Below are 25,212 nucleotides of genomic sequence, written 5' to 3' on the forward strand. Positions count from 1 at the left end.
ACATTATATCTTTCATTCGTTGTAATTGTACATATTTTTGAGTTTTAGTTACAACCGGATGTTTTCTGGGGGTTCCGTTCCCTTTATCCCAAAAAAAAAAAAAAAAAAAAAAAAAAAAAAAAAAAAAAACTTGGTTAAGTTTCCGTTTCATACAATTTTGGGTCAAAGTTGATACCTACTTGAAATAATTTTTGCTACATTATTCAATTTAATTACATCAACATTGAATTTATATTTATACTCATTTGAACTTTTAAACTGCTTTAATGTTTATTTTTTTTTGTGAGATCGACTTACATATCATTATTCAATAAATTCCGCGAAATCGCGGGTCTTTAACTAGTTATTATTATTACTTTACTATATATATATATATATATATATATATATATATATATATATATATATATATATGTATATATATATATGTATATATATATATATATGTATATATATATATGTATATATATATATATATATATATATATATATATATTATTATTATCAAGTAAAATTTATATATTTATTTAGAGGACTCCTAATCATGACAAACTTTCTCACCAGAACTAGGCGCCACATCAGCATCACATCAACACTTTCTCACTACCCAGGACTAAACACTCTCAACCATAACATATTTCCTCATAAAAGTTGGGACCCAGTATATTATTTAATTAATCAAATATACAAATATACAACCAAAAAGTACCATTAATATTCCACATATACTCCGTTTGATCCGTGCTGCTATCTGCTTGAGAAAGAATGGAAAGAGGGCGAGGAGACCAGGGCACGAGGCAAGGCGGACCGGTGTCATCGGCGCCCTGGAGGGCGGCGTGGAGGACGGCTTCAATCATCTAACCGTTAGGAGCACTCTTATACTATTTTAAATTTGGTGGATTAAAGATAAGCTCCAAATTTTATGCTAGGACCTACATAATGGTAGCGGCATTTACCTGTGTTTTATGGTCGACCATAATGTGTGTGTTGTTTATTGATTGCGTTAAAAACTGGATTTGGTAAACATGGAACTAAATGGGGGTTAGTGTTTCATCGTGTACGTTGTATGAACCATATTTGTATGTTGCGCGTGCTTAGCATTATACGTTGTTATAGTATGCTAATTGGATTGCTAGCTTGTGTGCGGTATTTGAGTAAGTGTTTGCAATTAAGTAGATTATATATGTATTATATATATATGTATAATTATTGCATTCACTAAGCGTTATGTTTACTCTATCGTTGTTTACTTTTTTACAGGTACCATTTGGCTTGAAGCTATCTAGTTGCTAGACTAGACATGTGACGCCCCGTACAAAATTAACGTGTACGGATCATCAACAACAGGATCATTACAAGGTCAAACACTATATGCTGTTTTAAAATAAGTTTGCATTCATAAAACGGAGTGACGTCTTAACCAACATTAAAAGTTTTACAACCGATAGTGTGCTTCTACGAATAGAAGGCCATAATAATAGTACGTGACCCATAGGTCGTTACAAATTCATTATTCAAAAGTAACATAGTTTGAATGCAAATTAAATGTTTCATGCGAAGACATCTCTAATAAGCGCAGCGGGAGTCTACAAAGCATGGCAACTACAGCGGAAGCACTCAAACCTTAAGCACCTGAGAAAAACATGCTTAAAAATGTCAACACAAAGGTTGGTGAGCTATAGTTTAAGTATAACAGTAATGTAAGGTAGGCCAGGAGATTTCAGTGATTCAAAACAGTATGAAAAGTATATGTATAACCGTGGGCACTTGGTAACTAACTTAACGTAAATAACACCCCCTAAAAGTACACTTGGCGAGTGCGTAAGTTTACTAAGTATTAAACACCCGTTAAATGCTAGCGCTACTAGCTCGAGTGGGGATGTCAAACCCTATGGATCTATATCTAAGATTCGTGTTCACCGGTTCAAAAACCAATGACTAAACGTTACCGAGCTAAGGGGAAAGTTTATGCCGTTGTATTACCCACACATATATAAAGTTTAAGTACTCATGCCTAGTATGTAAAACGTAAAATGCGCATGTATTCTCAGTTCCCAAAATAGTTAAAGTAAAAAGGGATGCTATAACTCACAGTGGAAAGTAGTAAAAGTCGATACGCGGGAATAGTAAGCAAGTGGTTGGTCCGGAAGGTCCTCAACCTAAGTCAAAAGTTACTAAGTCAGTAAATCGTTCCCAAAGGTTTAAAAGTATGTAAATTAGGTCTTAAGTATCATCATCATTCATCATCAAACAAAAAGTGTAAAGTAAGTTTCATTCAAGAATAGAGTTTGAAACAAAGGCTGACTTCGTTCAGTTTCCACGACCTCTATACAAACTAAAATGTAGAGACCCGTCCTAATCTATCCAGACGAAGTCCATATCGATTATAAATGATTCACAACAGTTGATTACATCGCGAGGTACTTGACTTCTATATGATACATTTTACAAACATTGCATTCGTTTTTGAAAAGACAATCTTTAATTACATCGAAAGTTGACGGCATGCATACCATTTCATAATATATTTAACTATAATTGACTTAATAATAATCTTGATGAACGCAACGACTCGAATGCAACGTCTTTTGAAATATGTCATGAATGACTCCAAGTAATATCTCTAAGATGAGCAAATGCACAGCGAAAGATTTCTTTCATACCTGAGAATAAACATGCTTTAAAGTGTCAACTATAAGGTTGGTGAGTTCATTAGTTTAACATAAATAATCATTTCCATCATTTTAATAGACCACAAGATTTCATTTTTTTTTCCATAAACATACATCTCATATCAGGCATTTCGCAAACTGCATAGAGATAAAAATCATTCATATGGTGAACGCTTGATAACCGAACTAACAGGATGCATATAGAATATCCCCATCATTCCGGGACTCTCATCGGACATGATAATCGAAGTACTAAAGCATTCGTAACCCGAATGGGACGTGTAAAGGTCCATAAATCTATCTTTAGGATTCGCGTCAATTAGGGGCCATTTCCCTAATTCTTAGGCTACCAAGCTAACAAGGGGCATATTCGATTCGATAATCCAACCATAGAATGTAGTTTTGATTACTTGTGTCTATTTCATAAAATATTTATAAAAGCAGTGCATGTATTCTCAGTCCCAAAAATATATATTACAAAAGCATTTAAAAGGGGAGTAAATGAAACTCACCATATTGTATTTTGTATTAAAAATACATATGACGTCATTTAACAAATGTAGGGTTGACCTCGGGTTCACGAACCTATATTAATCATATATCTATTAAAACATATAATGGAAATCACATAATTTCATTTATTAATATATGTTATTTATGTTTATTTGGTATATGTATCTAAAATGATTAATATAGTCATATTAATATCTATATATATTTAGTATTATGTTAAAATACCTAATTTGTTATATATAAGTATTTATATAGGTAACGTTAATATGTTTTATATATAGTTATATGGAATATCAATATAATTATATTATATGTAATAAGTGTGTTTTTATGCATAAAATATTTATTTGTTAAAAATGATACTTTTGACATTAATTATCTACTAATGATAATAATAACTTTATTAATAATGATAATACTAATACTAATATTAATAAAAATAATAATGTTATTTACAATATTAATGTTTAGTAATAATAATAACAATACTCTTATTAATCATTTTAATACTAATAATAATAATTTTTAATAGTAATAACAATAACACTTATATTACTTTTAATAATAATAATGATCTTACAAATTTTAGAATGATAATAATATTCCTAATATCAATAACCTTAATCATAATAATAATAATAATAATAATAATAATAATAATAATAATAATAATAATAATAATAATAATAATAATAATAATAATAATAATAATAATAATAATACTTGTTCTAATACTTGTTTTGATATTAATAATAGTTAATATAATAATAATAATAATAATTAAAATAACAATAATAATAACAATAAGTAATAAATAAAAAATTTAGAAAGAGAACTACCTCAAAATCTGTTTTAAAAAGAAAGCGCCCCAAACCAGGCTCGAACCCGCGACCTCATGCTAACCCGAACAACCCCTTAACCATTACACTGTTGCAGCTTTTCTGTTTTAAATTGACGCTTAAAAATATATAACCAGTATTCGTTTCCTTTTGTTTCATTTTCTTCCTTATAAGATCCGGCCTAACTCTATTAATTCGGCCCAAAGTACAATTATATCTCTGCCCAATTATCAATATAAGAGTTCTCGGCCCAATCATCAATCTCATATCATAATCGGCCAAATTAAGTAAACCAGTCCAATTCGTTTAAAACTTTCGATGTAATATAATTCAATGAAATTCCATGTTATTGATTAGGTAAAAAAAATTAAAATACTAAAAAGCTTCTCCTTTCTTGCGTGGCCACTCAACAATTTAATAAACCCATTATACACCAATCCAATTAGCAATTAGGGACCCAATTTCTAGAGCAATTCATAGCTCTCTTTAAATTAATCAATCGATGGATTTTTAAAATAAAAACAAACAGATACCCCGCATCATATTAGGTTTTTGAGTGGGGTCTTCATTACCCACTTGTGTGTTAAAAGCAACAACAACTTATCATCATCCATTTGGGTCGACATGCTATGATGATTCTTTCCACAACATATATTGTAATTTAATATGTATACAAGTTGACAAGGCTTAAATAATAGGTGATATAACTTCATCTTCATTTGTTTTGGTAGATTTCATGAACCATCTAACAACGTGTCATCCAACTTCTGTGTTGCTGTAATCAGCTGTATAAACTAACAACTAGTAGCAGTTGCAATAGCTATTGAAGTTTTAATTAAAACAGGAAAAGAAAGACAGCATCGTAACAGTTTACAGTTCAAGAATGATGGAGGTTTGGGTCTGTTTGGAGGTGCGTACAGTTATAGCAGCAGGGATCAAAAGAAGGAAAAAGAAAACAGTAAGATTATGATATTTGGTGGTAGTTATGATTCGTGGTTGTTCCTAGTATGTGGAACTTGAGAAAAAAAATAAAGTGTACCTGCAGTAGTTTTGCATGTCACGAATAAATCAGAAACTAGCACTAAGGTTTTTCAATGGTTGTTTGATAGAGTTTTCGAATGAAACAGACAAAATACAAGTGGTGACTCTTGGTGGTGTTGAGATTGTAGAAGGTGGTGGGTTGTTTGGTGTGCTCGTCTAACAAAGCCGAATGTGAGGGTGTTGTGGTTTGTAAATGGGTGACGATAGTTATGAAGGAGTAATAGTCAAAGAAAAAGTGGTGTTTGATTTTCGAGTACACTGATTATTAACAGTTAGATAAACGTTTATGATGGGGTTAACAACTAATTGATGCAGTATGATTTGTGGTTATATAGCAATAATGGTCGACAACATTTTTCAACAGACATGAAAACAAAATACAGAGAAAAAGGAAATATTCGATAGAGATGGTTTACTGAATCGTGATTTTATCAGATTTCATATAATTTATAAATCTTGTTTTTATCTGGTTTAATAATACTGATTTGTAGATATTATATGCTGTCAATAATAATATGCCGTAAATATTACTAATAATATAGTATTAATAAAATAATAGAAATAATAATATAAATAATAATTTCAAATAATACTAATAAATATAAAAGTAATGATGATAATGAAATTGAGAATTTTCAGTAATCTTAAAAATGAGAATTTGATAATATGATACTTTAATTAATAATGATAATGATAAACATAATAATACTGATAATAATAATAATATAACATGTTACATGTATCAAATCTGTTATTCTATAAAAGTAATAAGATTTTAATACAAACTATATTTGTAATTAGATTTGTTATATTAATATTACATGTTATAAGTTAAGTAATATTACATAATATATATTTCGTAATCATTTAATATTTATACATTTTATATTTGTTACATTATACATATAATAATCATGTATAGAAATTTATATATATATTATATATATTAACCCAGAATTATATATATAAGTATTCGTTATTACTTAAGAGAAATTTAAACGTGTATTTCTAATTATAGTAATCACATTTTATATTTTAAAATACTATTTATATATATTTATTTATTTTAATAATAAGTCACAATAATATTAATCTTAGTGAAAATATTAATATTATAAATGTTGATAATAATAATATTTATTTTTAATATACTCTATATATTTTATATATATATATATATATATATATATATATATATATATATATATATATATATATATATATATATATATATATATATATATATATATATATATATATATATATATATATATATATATATATATATATATATATATATATATATATATATATATATATATATGGACTCATTTTAAATAACACCAGTATTATATCGTTTGTTATTTTACATATTTATCTCTAATATTCAAATCATATATTACTTCCAATTATATTTCGATTTAAAATATATATGTATCTATTTACAATTAATTGTTTGTGAATCGTTGAGAACAGTCGAAGGGTAATTGAATATATGAAACAATTCAAAATTTCTGAGACTCATCATTACAGATTTTTCTTATCGTGTCAAAATCAAATAAAGATTAAGTTTAAATTTAGTCGGAAATTTCTGGGTCATCACAGTACCTACCCGTTAAAGAAATTTCTTCCCAAAATTTGAGTGGGATCATCATGGCTGACAATAAATATGTTTTCATGACGCATACAAGTTAGAAATTTGAGTTTTATCATTAGTGTGCAATTTAGATAAAATGATTCGATTACTTGAAGCGTATGAGTGAAGCTATCGCAAAAGATTGAAATAGGAAAAGTAAAGATTCGTCTTAACTTTTGACAGAGTCAGGGTTGAATTCCGAAATTCAAGGGATTTAAAGAAAATCTTCGAAATCTAAAAGATTGGATTCTTTGGCGAATAAGGAATTTAAAGTCTCTATAATTAAATACGGTGATCTGCCTCGATTACTCTGTCTGATATTTCCATTATAAATTAAACTTTTTCCGTTCCATTACTTTCACCATTGTTATACTTTCTTTCTTAGTTCATACATTCAAAAGATTGTGAAAATTCTTAATCCAGTTCTAATCCTTGATATTTTCCCAATTATCATCTCTGTCGTCCTCCTTTTAAATCTCCCACCAGAAAAATCTGTTTACTTCTAATATTGCCTTGGGGTGATACTATTCTTAATTCTACCGTGTCTTTATATTGCTATTCATATTAATATCCAGGGTTTGTAATCTCCATGTTGTTATTGGACTTTATATTTTCTCTTATATTTCGGTGTTCCTGCTTCTGTCTCCTATAATCATTGTCATCCATGGTTAATGCTCTCTCTTATTTGCTGCGATTTATACCCCCTTTCTATTTCGGAGCTTCATACTTTTTTTTTCTTTTCGCAAGTATTGGTCCAGAATTTGTAGGTACGGAGTTCCGAATGAACTTAATGTTCTAAGCAAGAAAGAACGTAATAGCACGATTTGATTTGTCAAATTACCAGAATCATTGAGAATAGAACTATCAAGAATATATTTTCTTGATATGTTCAGAAGTTAATTTGAATGAAAGAGTTATGTAACATGGCACGGGATGACGATATGATCTGTGAATCATCACGTTCCATTAGAAACTCAGCATAACTTACTATAATATAATCACGTTGATCAAGTGTCATTACATTATACTAATTCATGCATCAATTTCTTTACATTTCTCCAGAATTTATTCATAAATTAAACTTAGATTTTACAAAAGTTTCCAATATAATGAACCACAGGAAGCACGAAGAGGTATATAATTTCGGACGAGAGTATTTATAAAAATATCCTCAGAAATATCGAAGATATTGATGATGATATTTTGGAATTTCTAAGTTCGATGGTTGATGAAGAAAGATTTTCCGCAAGATTTTAACATGACTTTGGAGCAAGATATTCTCTAAAGATTTCAGCGGATCCATAATTATCTGGATTCTTTGAATATAGAGTATGGTCCTTGTATTTGTCCTTGGTCTCCTTCATGGTTAGCTCAATCCGTTTTTCAGTTTCAACTTTTCTGAGCTTTTCCAACATACTATTCTTTATCATTAAACTTCTGACGATTAAGGTCGTTTACGGTTGTCTACAGTTTCTGCTGCTTCATTCAGCTTTTTCATCATTCAGAGTATTGGTTTGTAGACTGAGTGTTGTTCAGAATTTCAGAATGAAAGATCATAATTCTAAGAGATAAATGTTATACATATAACTGTTGATGTAGATTTGCTGTGTGTTTTCAAAGTACTGATTGTTGATTCCCGATAATTGGTATGGCATTTCTCGTTACAAGATGCGGATGAGTATATGATAGGGTTTCAATGATAAATTTAGTGAATTGTCGGAGGGATTTAAACCAAGGAGCAACGAGGTTGCTGGTATGTCTACTAATAATATGGTGGGATATAAAAGGTTCCCCGGTAACAACAAAAGGGCACGCATATATATCAAGATTATAATAAGGTTAATTCGAATGAAAATCGAAGTTGACTTGCTGGAGCTGTGACAAAATTGACTAATTTTGGAAAGGGATTGCAAAGTTATTTTCGGTATTAACAACGCCAAAAGAGCTAGCACAGATACGTGTTAAATGTTTACTCAGGTTCCGAGTGTTTTCAGGTGCATAACTATATGTATCAATCTTTTCTTCCGTAGATGAAGTGCGGTTGGTTCATCCTCTCAATTGAGGTGTTTTCAAAAATCATGAAAGGTTTGAACGCAGATTAGAATTGTCAAGATACAAATGGCGTTTAAGATGAAATCAAGTGGCAAACTTGAAGAATTATTTAGTTTCATATATTATAATCAATATTTTAATTCATTTTAATTGTCCAATGTCATTAGTCCAAAGTCGATAGTCCACAGTTAACAGTCCAATAATTCATATATAATTTAGTATATAATATTCGAATTAATTAATACGTATCGTGACCCGTGTACATGTCTCAGACTCGATCACAACTCAAACTATATATATTATTTAAGAATCAACCTCAATAATGTATAGCAAACTTGATCATTACAGCATATAGAGTGTCTATGGTGATTCCAAATAATATATATAGATGTGTCGATATGATATGTCAAAACCTTGTATACGTGTCCCGATATTTAAAGTGCGTAAAATAAATAACAGAAATTAAATGACGATAAATAAAATTGCGAGAATTAAAATTGCGATAATTAAATTGCGATAAATAAATTACGATAAATAAATTGCGATAAATAAATGTAATACGGAATTAACAGTTAGCTAGGAACAGTTAGCTAGGATTTTGTTAGCGTGAATTCTTAACAAAATTCCTCATAGTTATTTTGTCTGTTTCTAACAAATTTTATTTTGTCAAATGTTTTTTTTATTATGCCACTTGTTGGATTCTGATAGGTCAAAATCCAAATATGAAATTGAATGAAAATGGTTATTCTACGGTGAACGGATACGTATATCTGTGGATGTAATTAGGAGAGTAAATGACCGTTGAATCAGATTTGAAGAACGTACAATGTAACTTATTAATGTGAAATCTAAATATTCCTCGGGTATTACCTACCCGTTAAAATATTTTCACCATTAACAGTTTGTACAAAAGAATTTTTAATTACAATCTTTATGAAAACATATATACATATATATTTTCTTCAGATGTAATCATGGATTTAATGAGTTAACATAATATTAAACTCATTTAGTTTTCGGTTGGAACTAGAATAAATAATCTCTAAAACTTTAGAGATTACATATTCGCCATGTCGAACGAAGATAAATGAGGTAGAACGATACGTAGAACGAAGATCATACTCGAAGTACAGATGGTGATATTGAGGCATGGATTGTTGATGGTACTGGTGCTATTATTGATGGTATTGTTAGTACCGGTGATGTTGCTAAAGCTGGTAGATTTTGCACCATATTCTCCGAATTGATTACTCGAGCGCGAAGTTCGCTAACTTCTTCTATTATTCCGGGATGATTGTCGGTCGGAACGAGCAGATGAATAAGGTTTCAAATTGTGGATAGAATATAATCATGTCGAGCTACTCTGGAAATGAGGGTGAAGATGGTGTTTCAGATTGATTCACCGATAAGTGCTTCGGGTTATTCGTCAAGAGGTGAAATTGGTTGATGGAAAAGATCGCTTTCTTCGCGTCTCCATTGATTAAGTCAACTACGAACCCATCTCCAATTCATCCAGAATAAATGATGGCTAATTGGTCAACTCATTTCGGTTACACTGATTTCGGAGCTCGAGTGGAAATCCATATCGGAATAGCTGTCGGAATAACTATCGGAATAGCTATCGAAATCTGAGGGACTCGAACTAGTTGGGGGATTCATCTTGTACAATCAGATGAAGGATTTTCGATAAGAAATAGATTATAGGATGTAGATTAGTACCCTGCAATACATAATTTACATATGCATATATAATACTAAAATCCCATAAGTTACGGAGGAATCTACGTGTAACGACCCGACTTTTTCGACTTGCTTTTATGCCTTGTATTTTAGCGAAACTGCGTATTTGTGCGTACTGTGTTACTTTATTACTTCGGAACCTTGGCACATGTGTTTTATATTCATATATACTTAAAAACGTGCCCTGGGGTATGTAGAATGCTTAACTTGTCCATTGGATGCTTTATAACCGTTTGTGTTACTTGCCGTTACGAATAAATCGCGGACTGCGCGCACGTTTGACTTTTGTCGGAACCGAAACTTTTGGACTGCGAAATATTAATTATTATTTTCTAATAATAATTACCTGGGCCTTTGGATGCTTAATTTTATTTATTTAATTGCTAAAGCCCAATAGTTAGCCTTGTTGGACTTTCTACCTTGATTGGGCTCAAGCCCACCCTACTCTAGCTAGTGACCCAATTAATTAGCCCAAGTATTATTACTAGTGGCCCATAATAATAAATAAATAGATAAATAATTAGTGAGTTATACTAGCATAATGGATAAGGTTTATCTAAATGTTACATAAGATTCTAGTAAAAGGACACACTTTAGACACCATTAGCCAAAAAGCAAGTTTTTGTCTCCCCCTCCCCCCTCTAATGCCGTCCACCACCACCACCACCATGGTCTTGGCCACCTCATCAATCCATGTGATCTTCATTTGCCTATAAATACTAGCCTTTAGTCCCTCATTCCAACACTTGATCATTTTGACTTTTCACACACTTATTCTTTCTTTCTTTCTTAGCTTGTAAGTTTTTCTTTTCCTTCCTCTTTTCTTCTTAAATTCGTGTACATCATCATCATTATGTGGAAGATCAAGTTCCTTCTAGCTTTGATCTTACTTATATCTTGTTGATTCAAGCATGAATCTTTCAAGAACATGGAAGATTCAAGCTTTTTAGCTTGAACCTTCATATCTTTTGTAGATCTACTTCTTTTATACTTTAATCTTTCTATTTTATGATAAAGATTCAAACTTTTGTTTGTAATCTTCATGCATCTTCAAGATCCAAGCTTTATGCTTCAAGATCTTCAAGAACAAACAAGATGCAAGCTTTCTAGCTTGGATCTTCATATCTTTTTGTTAGATCTAAGTTCTTTTTGCTTTGATCATGTTGTTTTGTGAAAAAGATTCAAACTTGTGTTTGTTATCTTCATATATCTTAAAGATCCAAGCTTTATGCTTCAAGATCTTCAAGAACACTTAAAGGTTCAAGCTTTCTAGCTTTGCAACCTTGTAACTTGTGTGAAATGGATCCAAGCTCTCTAGCTTAGTGTTCCATCACCTCATTTGACTTAGATTGTGCTATTAATTGTTGAATTAATGTAAAGTTTGTAACTTTAGTTGTTATTGTGAATTGAAATTGTGTTAAGACTAAGGATATGATGTAACCTTGGTTCATCATCCATCTAAGACTCATGAATGAGTTGTGTTCTTACTTGGTCTTAACAAATTGTGTATTGATGGTGAATCTTGGTCAAAAGTGATGCTAAACCATCAACGAGTTGTGCACTTGAAGCTACAAGCATCAAGGATGAGAACCGTGATGAGCATCAAACACCAAGAACCCCACCGGAGCACTTGTCCACTAATTTTCGTATCTGATCAGACCACTTGGGCTACTGGAAAGTTTATTTTCAGTTAGTTTGGTTCGAGTATATGATTTTCTGTTTAGGCCTCGTCTTAATCCGAGTTACGGTTTAGGATTTATGGCCCTCTGAGAGTCACTACACCCTATTAACGTTGTGCTGAAATTTCTGACCTACTCGCACTTAAACCATCGCCACGGTCAAACGAAGACAAGTTAGATTCTGGAAATTGGTCAGCTGTTAGGGGACTCATATACGGAGCCATAGCCACTGACTATGCATCTTTTAGATTTACGTAGAGGTCGCAGTAGCTGGCCGAAGTCAGCCTATTGTTTCGATCTCTATTCTTGACGAACTTACTTAGCTTTTATGATGATGAATGATGATGATGATGACACTTAAACTTATTTTATGCACTATTTGAACTCGTAAAGACAACCTACTGACCTAGTGACCTTTTATTTAGGTTGACGACCTTTCGGACCGACTTACTACTTGCGTACTTTCATTACCGACTTTACCGCTTTTATCACTGTGAGTTATAGCATCCCTTTTTACCACTTTTACTATTTTTGGGACTGAGAATACATGCGCTTTTTACATTTTACATACTAGGCACGAGTACTTAAACTTTATATGTGTGTGGGTTATACAACGGCATAAACTTTCCCCTTAGCACGGTAACGTTTAGTCATTGGTTTTTGAACCGGTGAACGCGAATCTTAGATATGGATCCATAGGGTTTGACATCCCCACTCGGGCTAGTCGCGCTAGCATTTAAAGGGTCTTTAATACTTCGTGAACATACGCACTCGCCAAGTGTACTTTCAGGTAGACGGCATATGCTTTTCATACTGTTTTGATACGCTGTTGCAGCACTGAAATCTCGTGGCCTATCTTACGTTACTATTACAACTTAAACTATAGCTCACCAATATTCGTGTTGACTTTTTAAGTGTGTATTTCTCAGGTGCCTAGAGGTTTATTGCTTCCGCTGTTAGACTTGATGTCATGCTATTATTGAATTGCTGTTAAGGACCTGTTGTATTAGTTATCCGCTGCATTACTAGAGATGTCTCAAATTATGAAACTTATGTTTTGCATTCGTAAACTTATGTTATTTTGGAACAATGGTTTGTAATAAGTCTTATGACATGTTATCTTTGTAAAACGTTATCTTTTTAATGAATGCAAATCGGTTTTCAAACAGCATATAGTGTTTGACCTTGTGATGATCCTGTTGTTGATGATCCGTACACAATGGTTTTGTACGGGGCGTCACAGTTGGTATCAGAGCATTGGTTGTAGAGAATTAGGTTGCATTAGTGAGTCTAGACTGGACCTAAGTAGAAATCACTAATAGGACTAATCTACAACTAGCTTGTTTACTTGTTTCTGCGAGACTTACTGCATGTTACTGATTAATTTTACTGCTATGATCTTACTGCATGCTATTGCTTATCTTTACTGCCATGCGAACTTGCTGTATGCCTATTTCTACCTTTGCATGATTACTATCTGCTTTCACATGTTATCTCTGATTAGTGCTGATTGCCATGCTAGGTTGCTATAGTGCCTAATACTTGCTTGCTTATGACTTACTGATATGGAAAATTTATTTTCCTTGTTCAGATGTCGGATATTCCACCTGTCATCATTTTGGACAGCGATTCAGACTCGTCAGCCACCTCACCTACTGCTGCTACTGACACACAGATCCCGTTAACCAGTGACCCCGGTGCTTCATCCTCCAGAACCATCAGCCATACACCTGTACCATTGGTTACCGCAGTCGGAGCCCAGGACCCTCCGGAGATTCCAGCTCCAGTTGCCCTGGTACCTCAGGAGCCACAGCCCCACCCCAGTGGTGTTGTAATTCTCGGGGAATACGGGGACATTCCGTTCCGTAATGAGCATAACCATTGGTGCCAACGCCTTCCTGATGGACGTGTCATACCAATCCCACCTTTCAGATACCGGATCATGACTACCAGTCGCCGATCGCCGTCACCTCCAGCTGATTCATCATCCGACGACTCATCCACAAACGACACTAGTGACGATGACTCCGACGAGGAGAACCCTGATGATGCACCTGTGCAGCCACCCTCCACCCCGCCGAAGAAGCGGTACCGTTTCGATGGCACCGTTATTCCGGGGATCAACGGAGGTCGAGCGTTCACTAACACACATGGTCAGCGTCGTAGGGTTACCGCCCGTAAGCGGGTTGTGCCTTACCCTGTTGATCCGTTCGTGCGTAAGCCTTACCGCCGTGCAGCATCTACCTCTGGAGCCAGACCATCTGCACCACCAGCACCGCCTGCTCTGCCAGCCCCTCCCTCTGTCGAGGAACTGGCAAGGGAGGTGGAGATCCTCCATGCTAGGGTGACTAAGCTCGAGGAGCAGATGTCCCATGTGCTAGACATCCTTTACCCACCGTCACCATAGAGCTTTGTAGTAGGTTTCATTTTGTAATCTCGTTTGTAGTTCCATGTTTTCCTTATGTAATGTGCGAACTTACGTGAATGTATGCAACTCTTTATTAATTAATGGAACTTTGCGTTGCTTAATCCTTGCATAGTGTTCTAATTACGTTACTGTATGTTGGTTTTGTTGTATTTGTACCTAGTTGCGTTACTATATTGGCATGCGTTGTGTTGTTTCCCTGTTTACTATATACTGTATTATTGTATGTTGTATGCTGGATTTTGACTTAAGTCAAAACTTTTGTTTCGAAGGGCAATGGCAAACACACGAACAACACCCACAGCAGCTCAAATCGAAGAGATGATTAATGAACGAATCGCCGCAGCCTTGGCGGAAATGAACCCTCAAGCTGAACCACCGCCGGTTATCCAACCCGTTCGAAAAGAGTGCACCTACAAGGAATTCCAGAGCTGTAAGCCACATAACTTCAGCGGAACTGAGGGGCCTGTTGGTCTCACAAGATGGTTTGAAAAGCTTGAATCAGTATTCCGAGTCAGCAACTGTTCTGAGTCTAACAAAACCAAATTTGCTTCCTGCATGCTATCTGATGGCGCCCTCACGTGGTGGAACACCATGGCTCAGGCACAAGGTATTGATGAGGCATATGCTACGCCATGGGAGGAGTTCAAAGCGGCTATGATTGATGAGTATTGTCCGAGAACCGAGATACAAAAGATGGAAATAGAGTTTATGCAATTGAAAGCTGTTGGCAACGATCTCGATGGTTACAATCGGAGGTTTCTTGAGTTAGCTCTTATGTGTCCTACCATGGTCACCCCGGAATTCAAGCGTATGGAGAGATACTTTTGGGGACTCCCTAAGTCCATCAAGGGTAATGTCACCTCGTCCAAGCCACCGAATGTTCCCGAAGCAATGCGCATGGCGCACACACTCATGAATCAGATTCTCATCGATGAATCGGAGAAGTCCAAGTCTGAAGCGGGTAGTAGTGACAAGCGAAAGTGGGATAACAGTAAGGGGAGGACCTATGATCAAACCCCCGTTAAGAGACACAACAACGGTGGAAACCCCAACCCCGGCACAAGCTCCAACCCGAACTACAAAGGTACCATACCGCAATGCAAGAGGTGTTACAAACACCACACTAGGTATTGTAATGCGGTATGTGAAAAGTGCAACAGGATCAGACATGTTGGTAAGAACTGCAAGATTCCCGTCCCAGCTACAAGGGCAAACCCCACCGGGCCGAAGAAGTGCTACGGATGCGGAAAGATGGGCCACTTCAGGAATGAGTGTCCCGACAAGTAAAAAGATGGCGGACCACCGTGAGGTAGAGCTTTTAATGTTAATGCAAGGGATGCACGCGAGAACCCCGACTTGGTGACAGGTATATTCACTATCAACAATCTTTTAGCTTCTGTCCTATTTGATACTGGTTCCGATAGAAGCTATGTATGTAGACACTTTTGTGATAAGATAAATTGGTCATTAGTTCCTTTAAAAGAAAGTATGCTTGTCGAGGTAGCCAACGGTAAACTTGAAAAGGTTGACCAAATTGGCCGAGGAGCTATTATTAACATAGCTGCTGTGGATTTCGAAATTGACTTGATACCCATCAAATTGGGAAGCTTTGACGTGATTGTCGGCATGGAATGGTTGACTAAAGTAAGGGCCGATGTTATCTATGGAGATAAAGCTCTTCGTATACCACAAGGAGATGGTGAGCCACTGGTTATATACGGAGAGAGATGTAGTTCGAAACTGAACCTCATTAGTTGTATGAAAGCGCAGAAGATCATGAAGAAAGGACGACTTGCCGTTTTAGCACACGTGAAGGCTTTAGAATCAGAGGAGAAGAGTGTGAATGACGTGCGAATCTTGAATGAATTCCCCGACGTCTTTCCGGAAGAACTTCCTGGATTACCGCCACCGAGAGCCGTGGAGTTCCAGATCGATCTAGTGCCGGAAGCTGCACCCGTAGCTCGTGCACCTTATCGACTAGCACCTTTCGAACTACAAGAGTTGCAGAGTCAACTGCAGGAATTGCTCGACCGAGGATTTATCCAACCGAGCTCATCGTCTTGGGGCGCACCTGTTTTATTCGTGAAGAAGAAGGACGTATCTTTCCTCATGTGTATCGACTACCGCGAACTCAATAAATTGACGATCAAGAATCGATATCATCTTTCCCGAATTGACAATCTTTTTGAACAGCTGCAAGGATCAAGCATTTACTCTAAGATCGATTTGCGATCCGGTTATCACCAGTTGAGGGTGAAGGAGAGTGATGTGATGAAGACTGCGTTTAGAACCCGCTATGGTCATTATGAGTTTTTCGTGATGCCGTTCAGATTAACCAACGCACCCGCTGTATTCATGGACCTCATGAATCGTGTCTGCAAGCCATACCTGGATAAGTTCGTTATCGTTTTCATAGATGATATCCTCATCTATTCCCGAAGTGAAGAAGAACATGAACAACATCTTCAGTTAGTGCTCCAACTCTTGAGACAAGAGCAGCTTTATGCCAAATTCTCCAAGTGTGAATTTTGGCTGAAGGAAGTCCAATTTCTGGGTCATATTGTGAGTGATCAAGGTATCAAAGTTGATCCCGCCAAGATCAAGGCTATCAGCATGTGGGAAACCCCCACTACTCCGACTCACATCCGCCAATTTCTAGGTCTTGCCAGTTACTACAGAAGGTTTATTGAAGGTTTCTCTTTAATTTCGCGTCCTTTGACTGCGTTAACTCATAAAGGGAAGAAGTTTGTTTGGGAAAAAGAACAAGAAGAAGCATTTCAAACCCTGAAGCAGAAGTTAACCACCGCACCTATCTTATCTCTTCCCGAAGGCAGTGACGACTTCATTGTGTACTGCGATGCTTCGAAGAATGGTTTTGGTTGTGTATTGATGCAAACAACGAAGGTCATTGCTTATGCATCTCGTCAGCTGAAGATTCATGAGTGAAACTACACTACTCAAGATCTCGAACTTGGAGCCGTTGTCTTCGCATTGAAGCTGTGGAGACACTATCTCTATGGAACAAAGAGTACCATATTCACCGATCACAAAAGCCTCCAGCACATCTTTGATCAGAAGCAACTAAACATGAGACAACGTCGATGGATTGAGACACTAAACGACTACGATTGTGAACTTCGCTACCATCCGGGCAAGGCCAATGTCGTAGCCGAAGCTCTGAGCCGAAAGGAGAGAGCGGTACCTCTTCGTGTTCGGGCTCTGAACATCACCATCCATTCGAACCTTCACAGTCAGATTCGAGTAGCTCAAGAAGAGGCTCTCAAGGAGGAGAACATATCTCGCGAATACCTGAACATTCTCGTCTCTAAATTTGAGGTTAGGGAATCTGGACTCCGATGTTATGCCGGAAGAATTTGGGTACCCCGTTATGGAGATTTACGAAGCCTTTTACTTGATGAAGCCCACAAGTCGAGATATTCGATTCATCCAGGAGCCGGAAAAATGTACCACGATCTTAAGGAACAGTATTGGTTGCCAAATCTTAAGAAGGATGTTGCAACTTATGTTGGGAGGTGTTTGACTTGTTCGAAGGTTAAGGCTGAACATCAGAGACCATCTGGATTACTTCAGCAACCAGAAATCCCACAATGGAAATGGGAATCAATTACAATGGATTTCATCACGAAGCTACCAAAGACGGTGGGCGGATACGATACAATCTGGGTTATCGTTGATCGTCTTACCAAATCTGCTCATTTTCTAGCGATGAAAGAAACAGATACAATGGAGCGACTTACTCAACTGTACATTAAAGAGGTTGTATCTCGTCATGGTGTGCCCTTATCAATTATCTCAGATCGCGATCCCCGTTTTGCTTCCAGATTCTGGCGATCTTTGCAAGAAGCGTTGGGAACTCTTCTCGACATGAGCACCACTTATCACCCACAGACCGACAGTCAGAGCGAACGAACGATTCAGAATTTGGAGGACATGTTGCGTGTGTGATGACCCGGGAATTTCCGACCAAATTTAAACTTAATCTTTATATGATTTCGATACGATAAACAAAGTCTGTAATGTTGAGTCTCAAAAATTTTGAAACTATGTTTATATATTCAATTGACCTTCAACTGTTCCCAACGATTCACGAACAACTGTTTGTAAATAAATACATATATATATATATATATATATATATATATATATATATATATATATATATATATATATATATATATATATATATATATATATATATGTATAAGAATACTATACATAAGTAATATTATAAATAACAAATATATAAATATTAAATATTCAGTATATGTTAATATTAGTAACTAAATTTAATTACAAATTTAAAATATAAAAGTTATATTATTAACCTTACTTTTATTATGAATGATAATATTAATATTTATATAAAAATATATAAAATTTGAGATGTACAAGTATCACTATAATATTATTGACATTATTAATTCTATTATTATTATTATTATTAGTTACATCTATTATTAATAAAATTAATATTAAATATTAATGTTTATATAATTATCATTATTTCTAGCAATAATATTATTAAGTATCAACTATTATTACTAGTTACTTTATTAATAATATTAACATCTTTATAGTTGTTAAATATCAAAAATTGTAAGAATTTAAAATATACATATAAATAAACAAGATATATACATACATACATATATATATAGATACATATACATATACATATACGAGTATAAAATATAGTATATACACATGTAACTATAGGTTAATACATATTTTCTATTTAAAGAATCAAATTCTGTTTAACGTTTCAATCATACTGTAACAAGGTTTGTCTGTTGTCTTTAGATTCGTACGAACCAGAGTAAATCAAATGAACAAATCCAAATTCAGTTGAATTTCACTTTCAACTTTTATTTTCCTTCTATTTCAAATTGATTCTCTGACACTAATTGATTTTTTAGGCAATTGATTCTTTTTGTCGTTAACTAACTCAATAATTTTCCTTCACCCTTCATATTCCATTACAACACTCTACCTCTTGGCTTTATCCTTTTGATCACCACCTTGAAACCCGTTGTTGTTGGAAGCCGCTACTGTAAGTACTAAATTTTGTTCTCGATTAGCATCACCATGAACAAACCGCCCCACTTTTGCGTCTTTCTTTTGTTTGATAACCAAACCACACGATCACCCAGTTAAGAGATGAACTATTCTTTAGTCACCGGACGTCACCTTTTAATCACCATTCTTGTTGATTATCCAACTATGCCACGAACCCATGTGTTGTTTTGCAACCCTCAATAGAATCCTCATCCTGTCGAGCTTAAATCCTAACTAAATCACGACTGCACCTTTTAAACTGCTACAACTACCACTCGCTAAATCTTTATCCCGTTCCTATACAATTTATAACCAAAACAAAACCACTCATCACCACTGTAACCATACGCCATCATGCTACCATACAATACCCCATCTGCCACTTTCAAGACTTCAAACATCACTTGTTCGTACCTTATTTATGTTATCGGTAGTAGAACATTTTTTTTCTTTTTCTCCCAAATGTTTACTGTGAAGTAAATATATAAATTATGTTGAAAGCATGTTAAATGCAAGTTAAGGGGTGTATCCTTTTGTGGCAGACAAACTCTAATGCACCCACTCAATTTCTTTTGTTACAAAATGGGTTCGGTGCTTTTCCTTAAAGTAGTATTGTGGCACCGAAATTCTCTATCAATTATGATTGATGATAGAATATGGAAACATGACGTGGAGGTGTATGTTAAACCAAAAAAACAGACACGTTTAGATATTGGGTTCATATTAACTTATGGACTGCTATTACCAACAAAACTGGATTGCCACCTTGAGTGGGATGTTGCGGTTCTTTTACACATAAAATCATAACCGCCGTTTGTTACCTGTTTTAATCAAACACCAATATAGATGATACTTGTGCAACTACTCGTTAATTGAGGATTTTATGATTAGACGATGATGGTGACGAGCTACTATTATTCATCACCATTACCATTCACTTTCTTGTACGTTCCTATCCGCTATTTGAACGAATGAAAGAACCATCCCTCAAACCTCTGCTACTCGATGCTTGTTTCAAACGAACCCTATAACCAATAATTCATCATTCAAATCCCTTAAATTAAAACATGATGCAGTTGTTACAATTGGACCGAAGACTTGTGTGGACTAACAAGTTTAGTTCCTAGTTGGGCTCGTGGTTTTGCATATACGCCAATACAAATTTTTGATAATAAAGACGGGTTTATAATTAGAATATGATGATAAGGGTGGTAGAGGCTGATGAGGATTAGATGATTGATACCATAAGATAGAGATGATGGATAATATTGGATAATGATGATGAGTAATAGAAGAAGAAGGTGGAAACTGAGTAAGGGTTAAATAAAATCAAACTGGGTTATATAACAGAAAAATCAAAACGGATGAGTGGTTAAGTGTTGGTTCGGGTATCCAGGAGGTCTTGGGTTCAATCCTTGCTGGGTGTAACTCTTTTTAAAATGAGTTTATAAGTTAGTTTATTTATCAATTATTATTATGATCATTATTATTGTTATAATTATTATTATGATTGTATTATTAGTAATATAATAATAATTATTAATATCATGGGTACATGTATTATAAATATTATTGACGTTATTATTACCATTATTATTATTATTATTATTATTATTATTATTAAAAGTACTACTAATGATATTATTATTATTATTATTACTTTAGCATTTTAGTATCATTAACATTATTAAGACTATGGTTACTATTATTATTATTATTATCATAAATATAAGTAATATATTCATTATTATTATTATTATTATTATTATTATTATTATTATTATTATTATTATTATTATTATTATTATTATTATTATTATTAGTAACAATTATGATATTACTAGTAAATTTAAAACTTTAATATTATTATCGTGAATATGATTATTATTATTATTATTATGAAAGTAATATAAATTAATATCATTTTTATTATTATAACTATCATTATTATTTTTATTTAAATTGACATTATTGATATCATTATTATTATCATTATAAAGAAACTACAACTTTTTAATTATTAGTATTAGTATTATTTTACCAAATAACAATTAGTACATAACACTATATTTAAAACATATAACATATTATTTATTAAAATAACAAGTATATTACTGATAATATAAATTTGTTCGATTACAATCATATGTGTTAATATATATATATATATATATATAAAATATAGGTTCGTGAATCCGAGGCTAACCCTGCATTGTTTAGTTGTTCAATGTCGTCATATGTATTTTTACTACAAAATACATTAGGTGAGTTTCATTATTCCCTTTTTATATACATTTTAGGGCTGAGAATACATGCAAAATGCTTTATCAATTGTTTTACAATATTTATATGCGTGAGTTTCATTAATCCCTTTTTTAAATGCTTTTGCAATATATATTTTTGGGACTAAGAATACATGCGCTGCTTTTATAAATGCTTTACGAAATAGACACAAGTAATCGAAACTACATTCTATGGTTGGATTATCTAATCGAATATGCCCCTTTTTATTAAGTCTGGTAATCTAAGAATTTGGAAACCGATCTCCAAATTGACGTGAATCCTAAAGATAGATCTATCGGGCCCAAAAAGCCCCATCCAAAGTACCGGATGCTTTAGTACTTCAAAATTAATATCATGTCCGAAGGAGGATCCCGGAATGATGGGGATATTCTTATATGCATATTGTGAATGTCGGTTACCAGGTGTTCAATCCATATGAATGATATTTTTGTCTCTATGCATGGGACGTATGTTTATGAGAAATGAAAATATGAAATCTTGTGGTCTATTAAAATTATGAAATGATTATTTATGTTAAACTAATGAACTCACCAACCTTTTGGTTGACACTTTAAAGCATGTTTATTCTCAAGTACGAAAGAAATCTTCCGCTGTGCATTTGCTCATCTTAGAGATATTATTTGGAGTCATTCATGACATATTTCAAAAGACGTTGCATTCGAGTCTTTGAGTTCATCAAGATTATTATTAAGTCAATTATAGTAAGATATATTACGAAATGGTATGCATGTTGTCAACTTTCGATGTAATGAAAGATTGTCTTTTCAAAAACGAATGCAATGTTTGTAAAATGTATCATATAGAGGTCAAGTACCTCGCGATGTAATCAACTGTTGTGAATCATTTATAATCGATATGGACTTCGTCCAGATGGATTAGGACGGGTCCTTTCAGCGTGCCTGTGTTATTGACTTCAGAAAGTCTTGGGAAAGGCATCTGCCGCTAGCCGAATTCTCTTACAACAACAGTTATCATTCAAGTATTAAAGCTGCACCTTTTGAAGTGTTGTATGGTTGCAAGTGCCGTTCTCCTATTTGTTGGGCCGAGTTAGGCGAAGTGCAAATCACCGGACCCGAGATAGTCCACGAAACGACGGAGAAGATTTCTCAGATTCAGGCAAGACTTAAGACGGCCCGCGATCGCCAAAAGAGTTATGCTGATCTTAAACGTAAAGACTTTAAATTCAACGTGGGTGACCGAGTAATGTTGAAGGTCGCACCTTGGAAAGGTGTAATTCGTTTTGGAAAGCGCGGAATGTTAAACCCGCGATATATTGGTCCTTTTGAGATTTTGGAACGTGTTGGACCGGTTGCTTACCGTTTGGATCTTCCGACTGAGTTGAGTGCTGTTCATCCTACCTTCCATGTATCAAATTTGAAAAAGTGCCTTGCCCCACCGGAACTTATCATACCATTGGAAGAACTTATGATTGATGACAAACTCCACTTTGTGGAAGAGCCTGTCGAAATTATGGACCGTGAGGTCAAAACCTTGAAACGCAATAAGATTCTAATTGTCCGAGTTCGTTGGAATGCCAAGCGTGGACCTGAGTTTACCTGGGAGCGAGAGGATCAAATGAAGCAGAAGTATCCTCACCTTTTTCCGACTCCATCACCATCATCTTAAATTTAAGGATGAAATTTCCAATAACAGGTGGGTAATGTAACGACCCGACTTTTTCGACTTGCTTTTATGCCCTGTATTTTAGCGAAACTGCGTATTTGTGTGTACTGTGTTACTTTATTACTCTGGAACCTTGGCACACGTGTTTTATATTCATATATACTTAAAAATGTGCCCTGGGGTATGTAGAATGCTTAACTTGTCCATTGGATACTTTATAACCGTTTGTGTTACTTGCCGTTACGGATAAACCGCGGACTGCGCGCACGTTTGACTTTTGTCGGAACCGAAACTTTTGAACTACGAAATATTAATTATTATTTTCTAATAATAATTACCTGGGCCTTTGGATGCTTAATTTTATTTATTTAATTGCTAAAGCCCAATAGTTAGCCTTGTTGGACTTTCTACCTTGATTGGGCTCAAGCCCACCCTACTCTAGCTAGTGACCCAATTAATTAGCCCAAGTATTATTACTAGTGGCCCATAATAATAAATAAATAAATAAATAAATAATTAGTGAGTCATACTAGCATAATGGATAAGGTTTATCTAAATGTTACATAAGATTCTAGCAAAAGGACACACTTTAGACACCATTAGCCAAAAAGCAAGTTTTTGTCTCCCCCTCCCCCCTCTAATGCCGTCCACCACCACCACCATGGTCTTGGCCACCTCATCAATCCATGTGATCTTCATTTGCCTATAAATACTAGCCTTTAGTCCCTCATTCCAACACTTGATCATTTTGGCTTTTCACACACTTATTCTTTCTTTCTTTCTTTCCTAGCTTGTAAGTTTTTCGTTTCCTTCCTCTTTTCTTCTTAAATTCGTGTACATCATCATCATTATGTGGAAGATCAAGTTCCTTCTAGCTTTGATCTTACTTATATCTTGTTGATTCAAGCATGAATCTTCGTATCTTTTGTAGATCTACTTCTTTTATACTTTAATCTTTTTATTTTATGATAAAGATTCAAACTTTTGTTTGTAATCTTCATGCATCTTCAAGATCCAAGCTTTATGCTTCAAGATCTTCAAGAACAAACAAGATGCAAGCTTTCTAGCTTGGATCTTCATATCTTTTTGTTAGATCTAAGTTCTTTTTGCTTTGATCATGTTGTTTTGTGAAAAAGATTCAAACTTGTGTTTGTTATCTTCATATATCTTAAAGATCCAAGCTTTATGCTTCAAGATCTTCAAGAACACTTAAAGGTTCAAGCTTTCTAGCTTTGCAACCTTGTAACTTGTGTGAAATGGATCCAAGCTCTCTAGCTTAGGGTTCCATCACCTCATTTGACTTAGATTGTTCTATTACTTGTTGAATTAATGTAAAGTTTGTAACTTTAGTTGTTATTGTGAATTGAAATTGTGTTAAGACTAAGGATATGATGTAACCTTGGTTCATCATCCATCTAAGACTCATGAATGAGTTGTGTTCTTACTTGGTCTTAACAAATTGTGTATTGATGGTGAATCTTGGTCAAAAGTGATGCTAAACCATCAACGAGTTGTACACTTGAAGCTACAAGCATCAAGGATGAGAACTGTGATGAGCATCAAGCACCAAGAACCCCATTGGAGCACTTGTCCACTGATTTTCGTATCT

This window comes from Rutidosis leptorrhynchoides, chromosome 1 (assembly GCF_046630445.1).
Source record: "Rutidosis leptorrhynchoides isolate AG116_Rl617_1_P2 chromosome 1, CSIRO_AGI_Rlap_v1, whole genome shotgun sequence".
NCBI classification, from domain to species: domain Eukaryota; kingdom Viridiplantae; phylum Streptophyta; class Magnoliopsida; order Asterales; family Asteraceae; genus Rutidosis; species Rutidosis leptorrhynchoides.